Below are 16271 nucleotides of genomic sequence, written 5' to 3'. Positions count from 1 at the left end.
TTTTATACCAGCAAAAAAGTTCAAACAATGTGCCTCCCTACTTTGCGCAAATTTATACATTAATATCTGAAATAGTATAAAACACACTAATAAAGTAAAACTCATAGGGAATATCAAAATACTCTTGTTATAGATGAGTGATAAGATTTTTATAAAGTTTTATGTTTTGTAGAGCTAAGCGGAGATCACTAAAAGAATTATAAATTCACTGGGAGCATTTACTCTCCAAAATAATCTAGAATATTTTAAAATAATGGCATATTAAAAATTAGAGAGAAGGGGTTTTGAAAGTGAGCAACTGACCACATAAATGGCAATCCAAGAAAGCTTTGGTTCCTCAACCATGGATTGAGCTAACTCATGAAGAACTCCCAACAAGAGGTGGGCTATATCTCACAAAGCTGGAAAGGGTGCATTTGATAGTTGTCATGTCAATCTCCTAAAGAGGCAAAAGGGAAATGTGATAAAAGCAAAGAGTGGATTATACATCCAAAGCTGGAGCCAAAACCACAGGAATTAATGGTGAAGTCTAAGGATAGAACTCAGAGACTGGTATATCTCTATCTCTATCTCTATCTCTATCTCTATCTATCTATCTATCTATCTATCTATCTATCTATCTATCTATCTATCTATCTAGATTTATTTATCAGCACAAATAAAACACACACACACACACACACACACACACACACACACACACACACACACACACACACACACACATATATATATATATATATATATATATATATATATATATATATATATATATATATATATATATATTATATATATTATATATAATTATATAATTGTTATATTTATGCTGATAAATAAATAAAGGGAGACTAGTATAGATCTATTTCAAGCTATTTAGCTCTCATCAGCTAGCCATACCCATGTTTGGGAATCGAACCTGTGCTCCATTGCCTCCCAGGCAGGGAGTTAACCATTTGAGCTACAGAGAACGACTCCTTATCAGCCAGCCAGGGTGGGAGGTATATACTTAAAGTCACAACCCCTGGTATGCCCAAGTATGGGAGGAAGGTCACACATATATATATTGTCTATATATATAAAGAAATTAAGCCAGAAGGACACGATTCACATCTCAGATATTTTTACACTGATGTAAAAGTATAGGAAACCAACAGGGAGAACTTGATTTCTTAACATGGGAGAATAAATATCATGTCATAGACATCATGGAAACAAATTGGAATATGTACAGGTAGTCCTCAACTTACGACTATAATTGAGCCCAAAAATATGTAAAGACAATTGTTAAGTGGGTTTTGCCCATTTTAGGACCTTTCTTGACACAGTTGATAAGTGAATCACTGCAGTTAAGTTAGTCACCTGTTGTTAAGTGAATCTGGGTTCTCCATTGACTTTGTTTGTCAGGTCACAAAAGGTGATCACATGACCTCGGGACATTGCAACCATCACAAATATGAACCAATTACCAAGTATCTGAATTTTGATCATGTGACTATGGGGATGCTGCAATGGTCATAAGTGTGAAAAATTATCATGTCATTTTTTCCACTGCCATTTTAACAGTCACTAAACAAATGGTTGTAAGTCAAGCCCTACCTGTAAATGCTTTGAGAGTGTTTGGGTAGGAGGAGTAAAAGGAAAGACAACACTGAGTTTATTATAATCTGCCTGGATTGGCAGCAGATATGAAAGAGGTCTTTCTGCATTCAGCACAGAGGTGAGCTCTTGAACCGGTTAGTACCAGTTCTCTGTGTGCATGCTTTGCATATGCTGCTCTCTTCAAGCAGGTTTGTTTGGCTGAAGAATCAATAATAGTTGAGTGATGCAGTAACTTAATGTTTGTTGTTGATGAAAAACTTAAAGGCCAAGTTCTGTCAATCTTTCTGTGGATGGTGTTTTTTTACATCTCCAAATGAACTCCAAATGATCTTGCAAAATTGATTAATATTGGAAGAATATTAACAGTATCTAGGACAGGGATATCAAACTTGATTTCAATGAGGGCCACATCAGGGTTGTGTTTGTCCTCAGGGGACCTTAATGGGCATGTCCCCAGTGGGCATGTCCAGATCAACGTCACTCGTCAAGGCTCCATTTTCGGACATGATGGCATCCTGCAGCCTCTGCCAGCAAAAATGAAGCCCGGGGGTCATACACGGCTCACCTGGGCTCTGTTTTTTACCGTGATGGCCTCCTGCAACCCTCTGCCAGTAAAAACATTTTTGCTGGCAGAGGCACCGCGGCCTGGTCCTTCACTGTTTCCAGGGTGGCCCCGCAGTCCATATCTAAGCAACCTGCGAGCTGAATCTGGCCCCCAGGACTTGAGTTTGACCCCCTGACCTAGGACAATCTATGAGTGTGGATTTAGTTTAATATATTCCATAAAGAACAAATTGAGAAAACAGTTATACTTTGAGCATTTGGAAATGCTTATGTGTGTAAGGAGCTGAAATGACAGATTACTAGATTTTGACAAAACTAAAATAGTTGAATGCTAATGTTTGCAGAGAAAAATTATAAAACCTGTGGACTTTCATAAATAAATTATAATTGCTTCTTCAATAAGCAAATATTTTCTGATGAAAATACTTCTGTTGAACTAGGAATAATTCAATACATAGTGATCAGCAAGTATAATGTGTAAGTGTATGTGACATACTATTAAGCGTTCTGGTTTCTCTACTTTAGTTAAGAAATTTGTAAACATTTTAACATGCATGAATAATTTCCTTTTACATGCATATTTTGGTGCACAAATTTATACTGCGTTTGAGAAAAGCTGCACAAAACAATTTTTTAACCCACAGCGAGACAGAAATTAGAGGAACATTGATTGTGAAGTGGTATATTTCCTTGCTTCATAGAATATGGCAGACAGTCTGGGAGACCATCTATCTGAAATGCTTTAGCAGATTCCACACTAAATTCCAACTCTAATATTCTAAGAAATGTGTGCTACTTCAAGGATCACACTTGGCTTGTGCTAGAAGACTTGGCTAATAAATCCAATTTCTAGCCATGGTTTATTGATTGCTATATGGTAGCTACAAACTATGACTTGCTCCTTTTTTAACATACCAGATTCAGAAGTCAAATTGTTTCACATGATTTACAGATTATAGCATTATTCATTCTTGAAAGGTAGTATTCTTTATTCTTGAAAGGAGACAAAAACGGTATTTCAAAACATTAGATTTTACTTATAAGGACAGTGCTCTATTTTATTTATTAGCAAGTCTCCTTGAACATGACCATTTTCAAAAGGCTGACTTAGCCCTGATTGAGTCTGAATAAATCACAATGTGATCCTGAGAATTTGGCAACATCATCAATGATTTTATGTCTAGCATCATACATTGGCTGCAGTTTGAAGAAATGAAAAGATTTTTATTTTTTTTGCTTTCTTTACCTCACCCCATTAATCATAGTGTGGCAATGCATGCATTATCATGTGCATCCATTCTGAAGCTCCCAAGACAGAGAGGAAGCTAGCAATGTTATAAAATTCATATATTCCTTGCTGTGCTACTGATTATCTTACAGTAAGCTAGTAAGATGATTAACTCTTTGGAAAAAATGCATCTATAAATTGAAAACTGCATATTAATATTGTATGTTTCTGTACCCTTTAAAAAACAATTAATAAAAGAGTAGCCTTCAGCTGTCACAACCACAATATCAGCATGTAAATCATTACAAGGAAGGAAACAATGCATTCTTCGCTAAAGTGGAGTCCACAAATACTTTTCAATTAGCTGCTAGATGAAGCAAATCTATGCAAAGAGCCATGTGATTACATCATTTGCATGGGTTTCAGGAACTGCATTTTGAAACAAAGAGATGTTGTTTAATATAAAAGGGTTAGCATATTTAATAGTCAACCCAACATCTTATTTCATGGATCAAACCCCACCCCCATATTTCTCAATCTACTAACTGAATATTCAAGACACTTTGTTACAATTTTTTTTAAAGAAACATCTTAAATATCCTTTTATGGACTTGTTAGATCAGATCAACTTAGATCTCATCTGGAAACATGACTATTATATATTATACCTTTTATATAACATTCATATTCTAATCATAAAATGTGAATATTGGTTTTCAGCCTGATCTTTGAAGTGAGTGGTGTTGAAATACATATAAGCATGATTCAATCCAAATCCTATAATCCTACTCTTGGAGAAAAGCAACTTCAATTTCAGTGTGTAATATTTTTAAAAATTATATATAGTTCCTCTAGAAAACTTAATAATCACTACCAATTACATACACCAAAGAAATTATTTAAAAACATTATTTCAGTTAACTATAGTGAACATTTAATTGAATTTACTACTATTAATTGCCATGTTCACCCAAATTTTATAGATATAGAAATTAGTCCATTATGTGTTTTCTAGGCTATATAAAAATTATGCCACACATCCTTCATAGAAGATTTATGGCTTCGGCATGTGGGTTCTCATCCAGTCTTTTGCCACTATTTAGATTGTCTTCCCTGATTTAAATGGCCCCTAAATCATTTCCCAGGTCTTTATACCTGCCAGACACTGCTATCTTGAAAGCAGCAGCTGTCCAGAGCACTTGTGGATAATCTCAGGTCCTCTCCTTTTGCAGAGTGGAATTATCAAAGGAACAGCCCAATCACCGTTCTTCAGTCACTCTGCTTTTCACAAAGCTGTCTGCAGTCTTTCTTTCCAAAAGTCAAATATAATCCTAATCTTGAAAAGTAGTTGAGATGTTAAGATTTCCTAAAATAAACTTCTTAGATTTTGCTATTCCAGTTCTTATTTAGGAATAGCAAATCATAAGTATGATATTGACTAATATACTTAGTATAATATATTGGAATATGGAGTATAATACCAATGGATATACTGTAGCACTGTTCTGACACTTATGCAGCTAACACAGGTTTTTGTAAAATTTTACCTTGAATGAATATATGCCAGTAGGTATTATATATCACCAGTAAATGGTCTTGCAGTCTGATTCTTTTCATGAAAAAGCCCTTCCTAGCATTAGTTATAACTGTACTTAGTAAAGTTTGTGGATGACTTTCCTTCAATTATCTGTGCAGAGTACAGCTGTGTATCTTGTGCCTCTAGAAAAACCCTGGCATCTTTCCAGCATCTTTAAACTGTATAAAACTTCACAGCAGGTGTTCTCTTTTCACCTGCTGCACTATAAGATTATCTCCTGCTAGTGATGACAAATTTTGAATCTCTGTTCCTTAGATAGGGATACTTTTGAAGTATTATTGTTGATTTTATTGAATCTAGTTTATTTATTACATATACACTGGAAGTCCCAGTTCCATGGACAGAGTGAAAATTGAATCTAGCTGGTTTAAGCTAGAGATTTTTAAAGCATGTTCAATATGTCATTTAAAATGCAAAGGGTGGGCCTAGAGCTTTTTTTTCCACATCTGGATCCAGTGAACTAAAAATTGTTTGATTGCACATAATCCAATGATGAGTAACAATGCCTTAAGCAATTGTGCCAATATCTGTCTCACTGAAATTTAGAAGGACAGGTAGTATTTTTGGATATATGTTCAACAAGAATTTGTCATGTTCTTTTAAAACTTTTCTCAAATTGCAAGATTGACATCCAGGAAAGAAACAGTGATAAGGCGACCACTGTTCTGTCAAGCCACCAAAACTGAGTTTTTCGATGTGCAAGAGTTGCAGTGGTTTCTTAATCATGCAAATTTGAAAATACAGTCATAGCAAATGTTGTAAGAAATCATACAAGGAAAAAAATTGATTTGAGCATCTTCATAATATCAATAACTTTCAAATCAGAACAAGTCTTCTTTTCTCTTTTCAGATCCAAGCTAGAATGATGACAGCTGTTAAATGTTAACACTTGCAAGCTGGATAGATCCTAGTTCATCTTTAAGGAGTTTAAAAATGTAAAGGGTCTTAGCACCAATATTTATTATAATTTCCAGAATCTGGGCAGGGGCACACTGACATCTATAAGACAGAGTAATGCACATTGCAACATTATGACAAAGAACTCTGCTGTTTAAGTATTTGTACGTGTTGCAGTAAACAGTACTCCCTCCCCATACATATGTGGGTTGCATTGACTACCAAATCCTTCCTTCCCGCATACATCAGAATTGCTTAACATAACCTTGTAAAAAAGCATTCATAGCAAGGTGAACTGATCCTGAGTGATGAAAGGGACATGAATCTATCAGAAACTTGTAGCCCACTAAACCAAATAGTGCATATTTACCAACCATATTTCAAAGATAGGATGGCTATCATGCTGACTCAATAGGAAGATAAATAATAATATGGACATGTAGAAGGGTTTATCTAACCCACTCCAATATCACACTGTAATTTCCTTTGCGTTTGCCTTCTTCTTTTGTCTTATCTTTGCAACATAGCACACCAAAGGTATGTAAGCTTCTGCCTTTGCTCAGCTAAGTGCCAAATCTTTGCTAGGAGATACCAGGCAGAGAGAGTCAGAGACAGACAGACAGAGACAGAGAGATATATTATTGATTACATGCTAATAACATTATGTTTTATTTTCAAAGTAATTTGGTTGCTTTAGGTGAAAGTGAGAGGGTGGAGCTTGTGTCATGGCATCATGAGACATATTTCAATATATTGGTATCAAGATTACTGGGAAGCAGAGGGAGTTACAGCAATTAAATAAAGCAGAAATTGCAGACAACTGTAATCGATTCTAGCAGATCTTAATTTTCCCTCTTCTATTTTTTTAATCTATTTGATGTAACTACATAATTAACATTTTCAGAGTGTTTCTTCCTGCAGACACTTTTACTTTATTGCACAGGTAGATTGCACAAAAGCAAGCTACCAGTAAAGAGGCTATTTATTATTCATCAACAGAAGATAGATAAATAAATAAATGATCAAGTAATCAAGTAATTAAGATTGGATCACAAACAGTCGTGGGTTTTAAATAATTCTATCACCAGTTCACTGAAAAGGTGAGCACGCACGCGGCTTCCACACATGTGTGTGCACTGCTTCTGTGTATGTGTGCAGCTTCTGCACATGCGCAGCTTCCACCACGTGACGAGGCTCGACCAAGCAGCCTTTCGGGGCCTGCTCCCCTCCACCTCTGCTCTCTGGGGCAGCTGCTTCTCTCCACACTGCTGTGAGAGTGTCTTGTGCAATTTAGCACCAGTGAGCCACTACTTTCCTCTAAGTCCCATCCGGAAAGTACTAAGGTACAGAGAAGCAGCTGTCATGTTGAATGCTGTTTCTCTGTGTCGCAGGGCTTTCTGGATGGGTCTTAGAGGAAAGTGGTGGCTCACAGCTGCTAAATTGCACAAGATGCTCTCCCAGCAATGGAGAGAAATAGCAGCTGACCTGAAAAGGACATGGAGCTGTCTCCATGAGCAACCAAGGCTCGGCAAGGGATGGAAGAAGTGGCTGCAAGATCTCTGCTGCAGCGCCTTCTGGATAGGACTTCTTACACGTAAGAAAAACCATCTGGTTCATTTCCAAACTGCTTCAGCCCTCCTGTGCCCATGCCACCACCTCCCACAGCCCTTGGCCTAGCATAGCAGGCTGCAGGCTAAATAAATTGCTTTGGCCCAGGGGGAGTAGTTTGAGCCCAGAGGGGGGATATGGCATGTGGGGAAGAAGTCTGGGGCAAGGCTGAAGCAGGGGAGTGGCACGTTCCCTGACCAAGCTGAGGCGGGCGGAGGCTCCGGGGCAAGGGCAGAGTGGGGGAATGGAGCGTTTCCTGATCCAGCCCAGGTGAATGGCAAGTGAGCGGAGGCTGCAGGGCAAGGCCGGAGCAGAGGAATGGAATGTTCCCCAATCTGGCTGAGGCAAACAGAGAGTGGGCAGAGGCTCCAGGGCAAGGCCAGAGCCAGAGAACGGCGTGTCCCTGGGCCATGACCCAAAGCAAAGGGCAAGCGGGCAGCATGCTTATCTTTGGTGAGCAGAGTGAGCCAGGGGCTGAAGCGAGGTGCAGAGATTAGCTGGGCCGCATGGCAAAGGCAAGATATATATAGGGGGGGGGGGGTAGGCGGAGCCAGTCGGTGGTTCAATTTGCTGGTCCTCTGAGCTACACAGAATCATTATTACAGATTCGATAGAAGCGGTCCAAACCGGCTGAATACCACCTCTGATCACAAAGATATCAAGTGCAATTACTTCTCATGTAAAAGCAGCTTTAACCACTTAGCTTTTTCCAGAAACGTGGAGATTTTGATATCCTTATCTCACGTTTTCTCATGAATATATAAAGTATGTACAAATGTTGTGAATCGGAACATTTGAACAACAAAGGAAAAATTAGATTTGTTAAAACATTGTTAAATAAGTACACACACACACACACACACACCCCTTCACTGAAACTGTTACAAATAATTCATCATGCTGGTATTTTTAGGAAATATATTAACACCACTTGAGTCTAAATAGTCTATGCTATAAACCTCTCTTTGGACAGTTAATTAAAATCAATCTTTTTAAAAACTCAGAGGAATTTCAGCATTTTCCAATCTCATGGGAAATATTAAGGGGGGGAATCACAGAATGCCACAATACTTAACATTCAGAAAATGAGTCACTTTAAAATAGTTTGCATGGAATAAATATTCCAAGATACTTGAAATCCTTGGGGGGGTGTGAGGGGGATGTAACAGGGTTTAACTATAGTGTGAAATTGCTATTGGAGTGGTGAATACCAATTATTTGTGATTTACAGTAATTTACTTGCAAACCCAAGGGCTTAACCTAAAGCAGTTGATATATGTATTAAATGAAGCATCAAGGGGTAGGGAAGGGAAATAAACTAGAATGTAGAAACATTATAAAGTCAAATATTACCTCCATTTATCCAGATTCTATATGGAACCCAGCATACACTGTTACTAAAAGACAAGCATAAAAAATAAATTGGCTTAGAGAATGCATTTTCTTTGATCCAAGAAACCTTACACTGGCCACTGTACTAGAAAATATAAATTATTTCAAAGAACTGAGGATGGATGGGTGCTGAATAACAACCAATGTAGAAAAGGGAGAGAAATGCCAAGCAGCTGATCTCAGGGCTAAATTAGACATGGCACAGATTTTAGACACATTAATAACTTTTATTGGTCAGGAACTCTTCATCCTTTAACTTTTGTAGGCCTGTAAACTATGACCAATAGAGAGTAAAACCAGTCAAATGATTCTCCATGTCACTTGCATTATTGCAATCCACAGATTGGAAGGAAAGATATGTCAGCTTCTCTAACGGGAAAGCAAAATATCATAGATAAATCAGAACTTTCAAGTTCTGTGTATTTGTGGGGGGAACAGATATCTAAGTCTTATGTATATTGTTCTGAACATTCATTCATTTACCTATTTATCCATTAAATTTCAAACTGCTGTAGAAAGATTGACTGGAAAAAAGAATGGTATGGATCATTCTTCCCCCTTTACACGTATAAGAAATATCTGTGTAGGAATGATTACTTAGCCATTGTCTGTACTTTAGCAAGCTTTGTATTGCAAATTTCTTCACATTTGCACTTAGAAAGATACTTAGCTTTGTGGATTTATCATTGTATTGTTAATTACTCTTCTCTGTATACTACAATGTTTATGTTACATTTATATTTCTAGAATTAAGATTCTATTTTGGGGAGGGTGCAAAATTTCACATTGGTTTGAGCCAATTGACTCTGAATCAGGGGTGGGCTGCTACAGGTTCGCCTAGGTATGGGAGAACCCATAGCTAATGTTATAGCCAGTTCGTAGAACTGTCAAATCCCACCCTAGCCTCCCTTAAGTTCCGGAAGGCCAAAAACGGACCTATTTCCGGCCTTCGGAAGGCCTCTGAAACCTGGGGGAGGCAGTTTTTGCCCTCCCAGAGTCTCAAGGAACAGCCTCCAGAGCAGGGGTGGGTTTCAACCGGTTCGCGGCGGTCCCTGCGAACCGGTTGGTCGGTGAACCTGGAAGTAAGTAACTTCCGGGAACGGCGAAGGGCCCACCCGCCCGCCCGCGCTCCTTACCCGGTTTTGACGAGTTCTGCGCTTCCACGCATGCGCAGGACGCATACAGCGCCTGCGCGATCCTCCAGGAGCAGCTGGAGCATCACGCAGATGCTAGTACGCATGCGTGTGCCGCACGCGTGCACGAGGACGCCGCCGTCCCCGGTTGGAACGGGGCGAGAAACCCACCCCTGCTCCAGAGCCTGGGAAATATGAAAACAGCCCACCATGCTGCAGGAGGCTGACTAAGCCACGCCCACCATGGCCACACCCACCCAGCAACTGAGCAGAGAACCTGTTGCTGAAATTTTTGAAGCTCACCCCTGCGTCTGAATCCTAAAAACCACACTGACTTCTGATCACCAGGATGCCAACACACATAGTTGAAATGCCCAGTTCCAGAATGATTCATGTCATTTTTGTAATATGTAGTGAGGGTATAAAATATAACAAATAAACATCTCAAATCAGAGTGGCATATGGCACTCACAATACAATGAAAACATTTAAGATTGCAGCTGGTTTCTCTTTGAAAATATTCAAAGAGGACACTTTGACCAGCTGCAATTCTTAAATATATTTAGTAAGAATTGAGAGAAATAATAAAGTTTTCTCGGTTTTTCTTAAATCTGTTTGTTGTCATGGATGTTCCAGGTTTCTTAGGAGAAAAATAAAATTTTATCCATTATGGTTGCAGAGACAAGCTTGAAAATACAATAGAAAGAACTCTTGATGCACCAAACAGCTTTCTCATTTGGGGACTGAGGAAAAGATTCTGCTTGAGAATCTGACCTTAAAAGAATACAAATACAGCTTTGTAAATGGAAATTGTATAATAAATGCACTGAAATTTTAATAAATGCTAGGCTTCAAATAAACCTCTGCTTTATATTCAAAGTGCTGTGCGGATGTATATAGCAGCACCAATATGTATATGAATATCAGAAATATAAATGCCTAAGCAAATAAGAGTAATTTCATGCACATCCATGATAGGTCTTTGTTTTTCCTTGTTCATAATTTCTTTATGATAATTGAAAGCTTTTATGGAAGGCAAGGAAAATTGTGCTAATTACAGAAAAAGAAATGCAGAGTAGAAATTCAAACAAGGTTACAAAAAAGCTATTTATGCATAGTCACAGGTGGAACTATGGAATATTTTGCCAATGATCTACTCTTGGTTCTATTGAAATTCATTGTAACTCCATTTAAGAATGTTTCCTTGACTAACCTTGAGTAATTTAAAACATATCTAAAAGAGTTTTTTCCAAGAAGTTGTACCACAATGCAGTGGTACATAGAATAGCTCCATTTGAATTCATAACTGCCTTTGCCCTTTCAATAATGAGAGAAAGAAGACTTATGCAGACCAGAGGTGGGTTCTGGCCGATACGCACCACTATGGGCATACCGGTGCCAGAAATTTGTCATACTTTTGCATACTCATTCCATGGCAGCATGGCCACACACTCATACCAGTAGGCTCCCCTGCCCCTGTTTGCAAGGTGCTTCTCAAAGAGAAGGAAGCGAGGGCGGGGCTTCTTCAGAGGACCGAGGCAAGAGCAGCATTGAAGCCCTCTCTGAAGCACCTGGAAAAGGTACGTGTGAGTTGGAGGGGGGGAGGAATTCAAACTTCATCTTCCTGGTGTGGTGCGGGGCTTTGGACAAAGGTTGAAGGGAAGGACCCTGTAGTTTGATTGCAGGTGCAGCAACGTTGCCTTTTCAAACCTGTAATCAGTGAAGCTGGGCTGGATTTTACATAGCTGATCCATGCCTTCCATGGGGGAAAAGTGTGCTACAGCATGACTCTTTGCCTGGCTTCCTGCCTCTTCCTGTGGTCACCTCAGCACTCGCTTGTGCTCTCCTTCCCCAAGTGTAGTTTGATTGGAGGCGAACCCATGTTGGCTTTTCAAACCTGTAATCAGTGAAGCTGTGCTGGAGTTTTGCATAGTTTTATCCAGCTATCAGGGGAAGGGGAATGACTTCCTCCCCAGGCCCCCATCAATTTCTCTTTCACGCACATACACATCTAGATAAAACTATGTAAAAATCCAGCCCAGCTTCACAAAATATTTTTTCGAAGGACTCTAAGGAAATGAAGTCTCTGTTGGGCCTTTCCAATCACCAGAGAAGTGTTGTTTTTCCAGGTGAGATCTTGACTAATAAGCACATCAGGGGTGGGTTTCAACCGGTTCGCGGCAGTCCCTGCGAACCAGTTGGTCGGCGAACCCGGAAGTAACTAACTTCTGGGAACGGCGAAAGGCCCATGCTCCTTACCAGTCTTTGAAGGCTTCTGCGCTTCCACGCAGGTGCATGGCACATACAGCGCCTGCGCGATTCTCCACGAGCAGCTGGATGGCACATACAGTGCCTGCGCGAGTCTCTGCTAGCAACTGGAGCATCGCGCAGGCGCTAAGATGCATGCGTGAACTGCGCGCGTGCACGAGGACGCCGCCGGCCCTGTTCCAACCGAACCGGTTGGAACGGGATTAGCAACCCACCCCTGAAGCACTCCCAAGAATTTAAAAGGGGAAACCCTCTCCACACAGCCCCCATTGATATACAGTGGGGCAGGTTCCTCTCTGTGCTTCTGGAAATCTAGTACCATCTCCTTTGTCTTACTGGTATTTAGATGTAAGTTGTTTCTTGAGCACCATGCGGATACCTTCTGGACTTATTCCTTGTATGCTGATTCGTCCCTTTCAGTTTTGAGACCCAGCACTGTTGTGTCATCTGCAAACTTTATTATGATGTTGGATGGCTCAGAGGATATAGAATTATATGTATACAGCAAGTACATGTATGGGCTGAGCACACAGCCCTGCGGGGAGCATGTGCTGAGCTTCAGCATGTAAGATGTAAACGACCCAACCCTTACTGTTTGTGGATGATCTGTCAGGAAGTCTTTGATCCATTCACAAGTGAGGGGAGGGAAACTCAGGTCAGTCAACTTTTCAATGAGAATGCCTGGTAAGATGGTGTTAAAAGCCGAGCTATAGTCTATAAAAAAACATTCTGATATAATTCCCAGATTTCTCAAGGTGGCTCAGTGCAATATGTAGAGCAGTGGTGATGGCATCCCCGGTTGACCTGTTGCTTCTATAAGCAAACTGGTGTTGATCAAAATTTGATGGAAGACAGGACCTGAGGTGTTGTAGGACCAGTTTCCCAAAGCACTTCATCACTATAGACGTCAGTGCAATGGGTCTATAGTCATTCAGGCTATTTATGGCTGCTTTGTTTGGAACTGGGATAATTGTGGCTGTTTTCAAGCATGATGGGACTCTAGCCTGTTGTAGGGAGAGGTTAAAAATCCTTGTCAGGACCCGTTAATTGGTCAGCACAGGTTTTTACCACTTTCCCCAACATCCCATCTGGACCTGCAGCTTTGTTGGGATTTACAGCCTTCAGCTCAGCTCTCACTTGATGTTCATCCAGGGTGAGTGGCTGGAAGTCAGAGGGCCTTTGGGCTAGAGCCACAGAGACTGATCTTTTGACCTCAAAGTGGGTGAAGAAGCTATTTAGCTCCTCTAGTAGCAGGGCATTTGCATTGGCTATTTTTTTCATATTGCCTTTTTAGTTGGTTAGGTGTTGTAGCCCCTGCCACACCTGTCTTGAGTTATTATCTTCCAGATAATTCTCTACCTTTTGTTTGTATTTCTGTTTAGCCGCCTTAGTGCCTCTTCTCAAGTTTGCCCTGGCTTCATTGTATTTGTCTTCGTTTCCTGCCTTGAAGGTGGAGTTTCGGGCTCTCAGAAGTGATTGTACCTCTACTGACATCCAGGGTTTATGATTACTGTAAACTCTGATGCGCTCATTCACTGTTACATTGTCTGTGCATGTTTTTCTGTATGAGTACAGTGTCAGTGAATTCTTGCAGCTCCAAATGTTCAAATATACTCCACTCGGTAGTCTCAAAGCAGGTGGGTGTGGCCTATTCTGCCTCCTGCGCCAAGGCAAAGGGGGGCATTTTTGCCCTCCCCAGGCTCCGGAGGCTTTCCTTGAGCCTCTGAGAGGGCAAAAACAGCCTCTACAGGCCCCGGAGGCCCTCTGGAGGCTGGAAACCTTCCTGAAGTTCCAGTAGGCCCATTTTTCAACCTCCTCGAGCCTCCGTGTGTACCCTGCATTTACCTGAATCCAAAACAGGCTGCATGTGGACTGCTGGGAGGGGTGGGGTGGGTGGGCCAGGCCCACCAAACCATGCCATGCCCACCAAGCCATGTCCACAGAACCGGTAGTAAAAAAAATTGAATCCCACCACTGTGCCACTGTAATTGCCGGTCACTGATCTAGTCTACTTATGTAATCTGATGAATTTACATATGCATGACAGCGTTATCTTTGATGTTCTTGACATGTTTCCCTGTTTCAATTTTTAAAATGAAATTAAGTAGATATATACTCGAATATTCTGAAAGAATATTCTGAAAGTATAGGTGAGCTACAGCTCTGCTTTTGAGGATTCTCTTCACCATGGCAGAGAAAATCCATGCCCTAGGACCCGCCAAGTGTAAATTCCTAGCAAATGGGACCCAAAGCATACCCCTTTGCCAGATCTAATGGTATAGGCAGATGTAATCAGACAGAGGCAGTTTCTCAGATAATTAAGGATAATTATTGCCCATTTGATTGAGAAATATAGTTACCAAAAGTAGCTCTTGTTTGTTTGTTTTAAGCAAGTCTTTGATTCTATTTCCAGGGCAATTCTCTGGAAGAAATTGAAAGCTTCTATTACTACTATCGGTAGATAGTTACTTACCATATTACTCTGTCAAGTGTCATATGCAGACTGTTCAGATTGCTTCAAATGCCCAGAGCAGTTCAACATCAAAACTTTCTTTCTTCTTCTCTAGGGGTATCCAATAATACCAACTGCCTTCAAGCTTTTTGAAGCCAAGACATTATTGCAGCTGTGATATGGAGCACAATTAAACCCAGGAGTTAATTATCAGTACAGTCAAATTTCATAAGAACACTATTCTAAGCAGCAAAACATGTGCCTAATGTTGCCCTGCAGTCAGAGGCAGAAGTTATTAAAGTTGACAGAAAGGCATGGCTGTCTGTGTTTAAATACTGATTAAAGATACTCATTTCATAATGTTCATAAATAAATAAATAAATTTGCAGTATCTAGGTTTGACACAGCTAATATCAATTGATAAATATGATTCCTCCTGGATACTCTAAATTGAGAAAAAATGTATAAACTGGGTTTCTCAAAGGAAATTCTCATGCCCTTGAGACAAGATTAGGCAATGGCTGTGCTTAACCAAAGATACTTGATATAGAATTACAAATAGAATGTAGTAAACTCTCACCCAGGGTATAACTGGGTCACAGCAATTTATGCTTCAAAGAAGATGGTATTTAGATCAATTTACAAACATTAAATTTCAGCAAGCATCTACATTATTATACTTCAACATACCATCAGCATAGCTAAATGCAAAAAGGCTATGCCATTGTAAAAATATTAAATATTGAAACCTCAACTCTTATTGGTTGCATTGTAACTTTTATAAAGACTTACATGAAGAGCTACTAACACTTTTTAAAAGTCATTTTCCAGGGCTGATCAGGAATTTTTTGTACAAATTTTACTGGCAGGTAAGGATTCCAAGAAAACTTTGCCATTCAAAGTTTGTTTCTGCAACTTATATGTACAGCTGCTAAAAATAATAATGCAAGTGTGATTGTTTTTTTTTAAATCTTGTATGCCTTTTATTTTGTATGATCTGTTTTATAAGTTTTATTTAGTAAATTTTATTTAGGCTGGGAAACTGATTAATGTCAATTCTTCAAGACAGACAAACTAGACATCATGCATGCTAATACTATTTGTATTATAAGATTATAGTAACAGAATCTTTCAAGTCTAAATGTCCTTCCTCCTTCCTTCACTTTATCTTGTCTAAGGAGGCAAGCATCCTGTCAGTGTAGGAAACCCAGTATAAACCCAGACTAGAGGAGAAATATAAAGTTCAGCACAGAACAGAACAAACCTGTCATAGCCAGCTACAACAAATAAGTGCAAGATAACAGCAACATAATGAAGACTGTAACAGAATAAATAAATAAATAAAAGAAAATGGCCAGTAACAAAGCTGAAACAAAGATTTCATTTGTAAATTTGATAAACCATAACTATCAGTCTTGGAAATTCAAGATGAGCATGCTGCTAATAAGAGAAGGTGCGTGGAAATGTATAAATGAAGCTAGATCAGAACATCTTTCAGATAAGTGGATAGAAAAAGATCAGAAAACTCAG

At 39.5% G+C, this 16271-nt stretch overlaps 1 long non-coding RNA gene across 1 annotated transcript; it reads right to left on the bottom strand.

Annotated features, from left to right (window-relative positions):
• Nucleotides 1-304: 304 nt before the first annotated feature.
• On the bottom strand, nucleotides 305-14905 carry LOC148045349 (uncharacterized). The gene is made up of 3 exons (XR_015696568.1): nucleotides 14763-14905; nucleotides 8850-8893; nucleotides 305-439 (listed from the first exon to the last, which is right to left on the bottom strand). It is a non-coding gene; the product is annotated as an uncharacterized LOC148045349 (long non-coding RNA).
• Between the last annotated feature and the right edge of the window lie 1366 nt (nucleotides 14906-16271).

The sequence above is a fragment of the Thamnophis sirtalis genome, unplaced genomic scaffold (genome assembly GCF_051295495.1).
Source record: "Thamnophis sirtalis isolate CommonGarterSnake01/CBP01778 unplaced genomic scaffold, rThaSir2_p1.2 scaffold_5, whole genome shotgun sequence".
In the NCBI taxonomy this organism is placed as follows: domain Eukaryota; kingdom Metazoa; phylum Chordata; class Lepidosauria; order Squamata; family Natricidae; genus Thamnophis; species Thamnophis sirtalis.
This window is presented reverse-complemented; position numbering and strand designations above follow the sequence as displayed.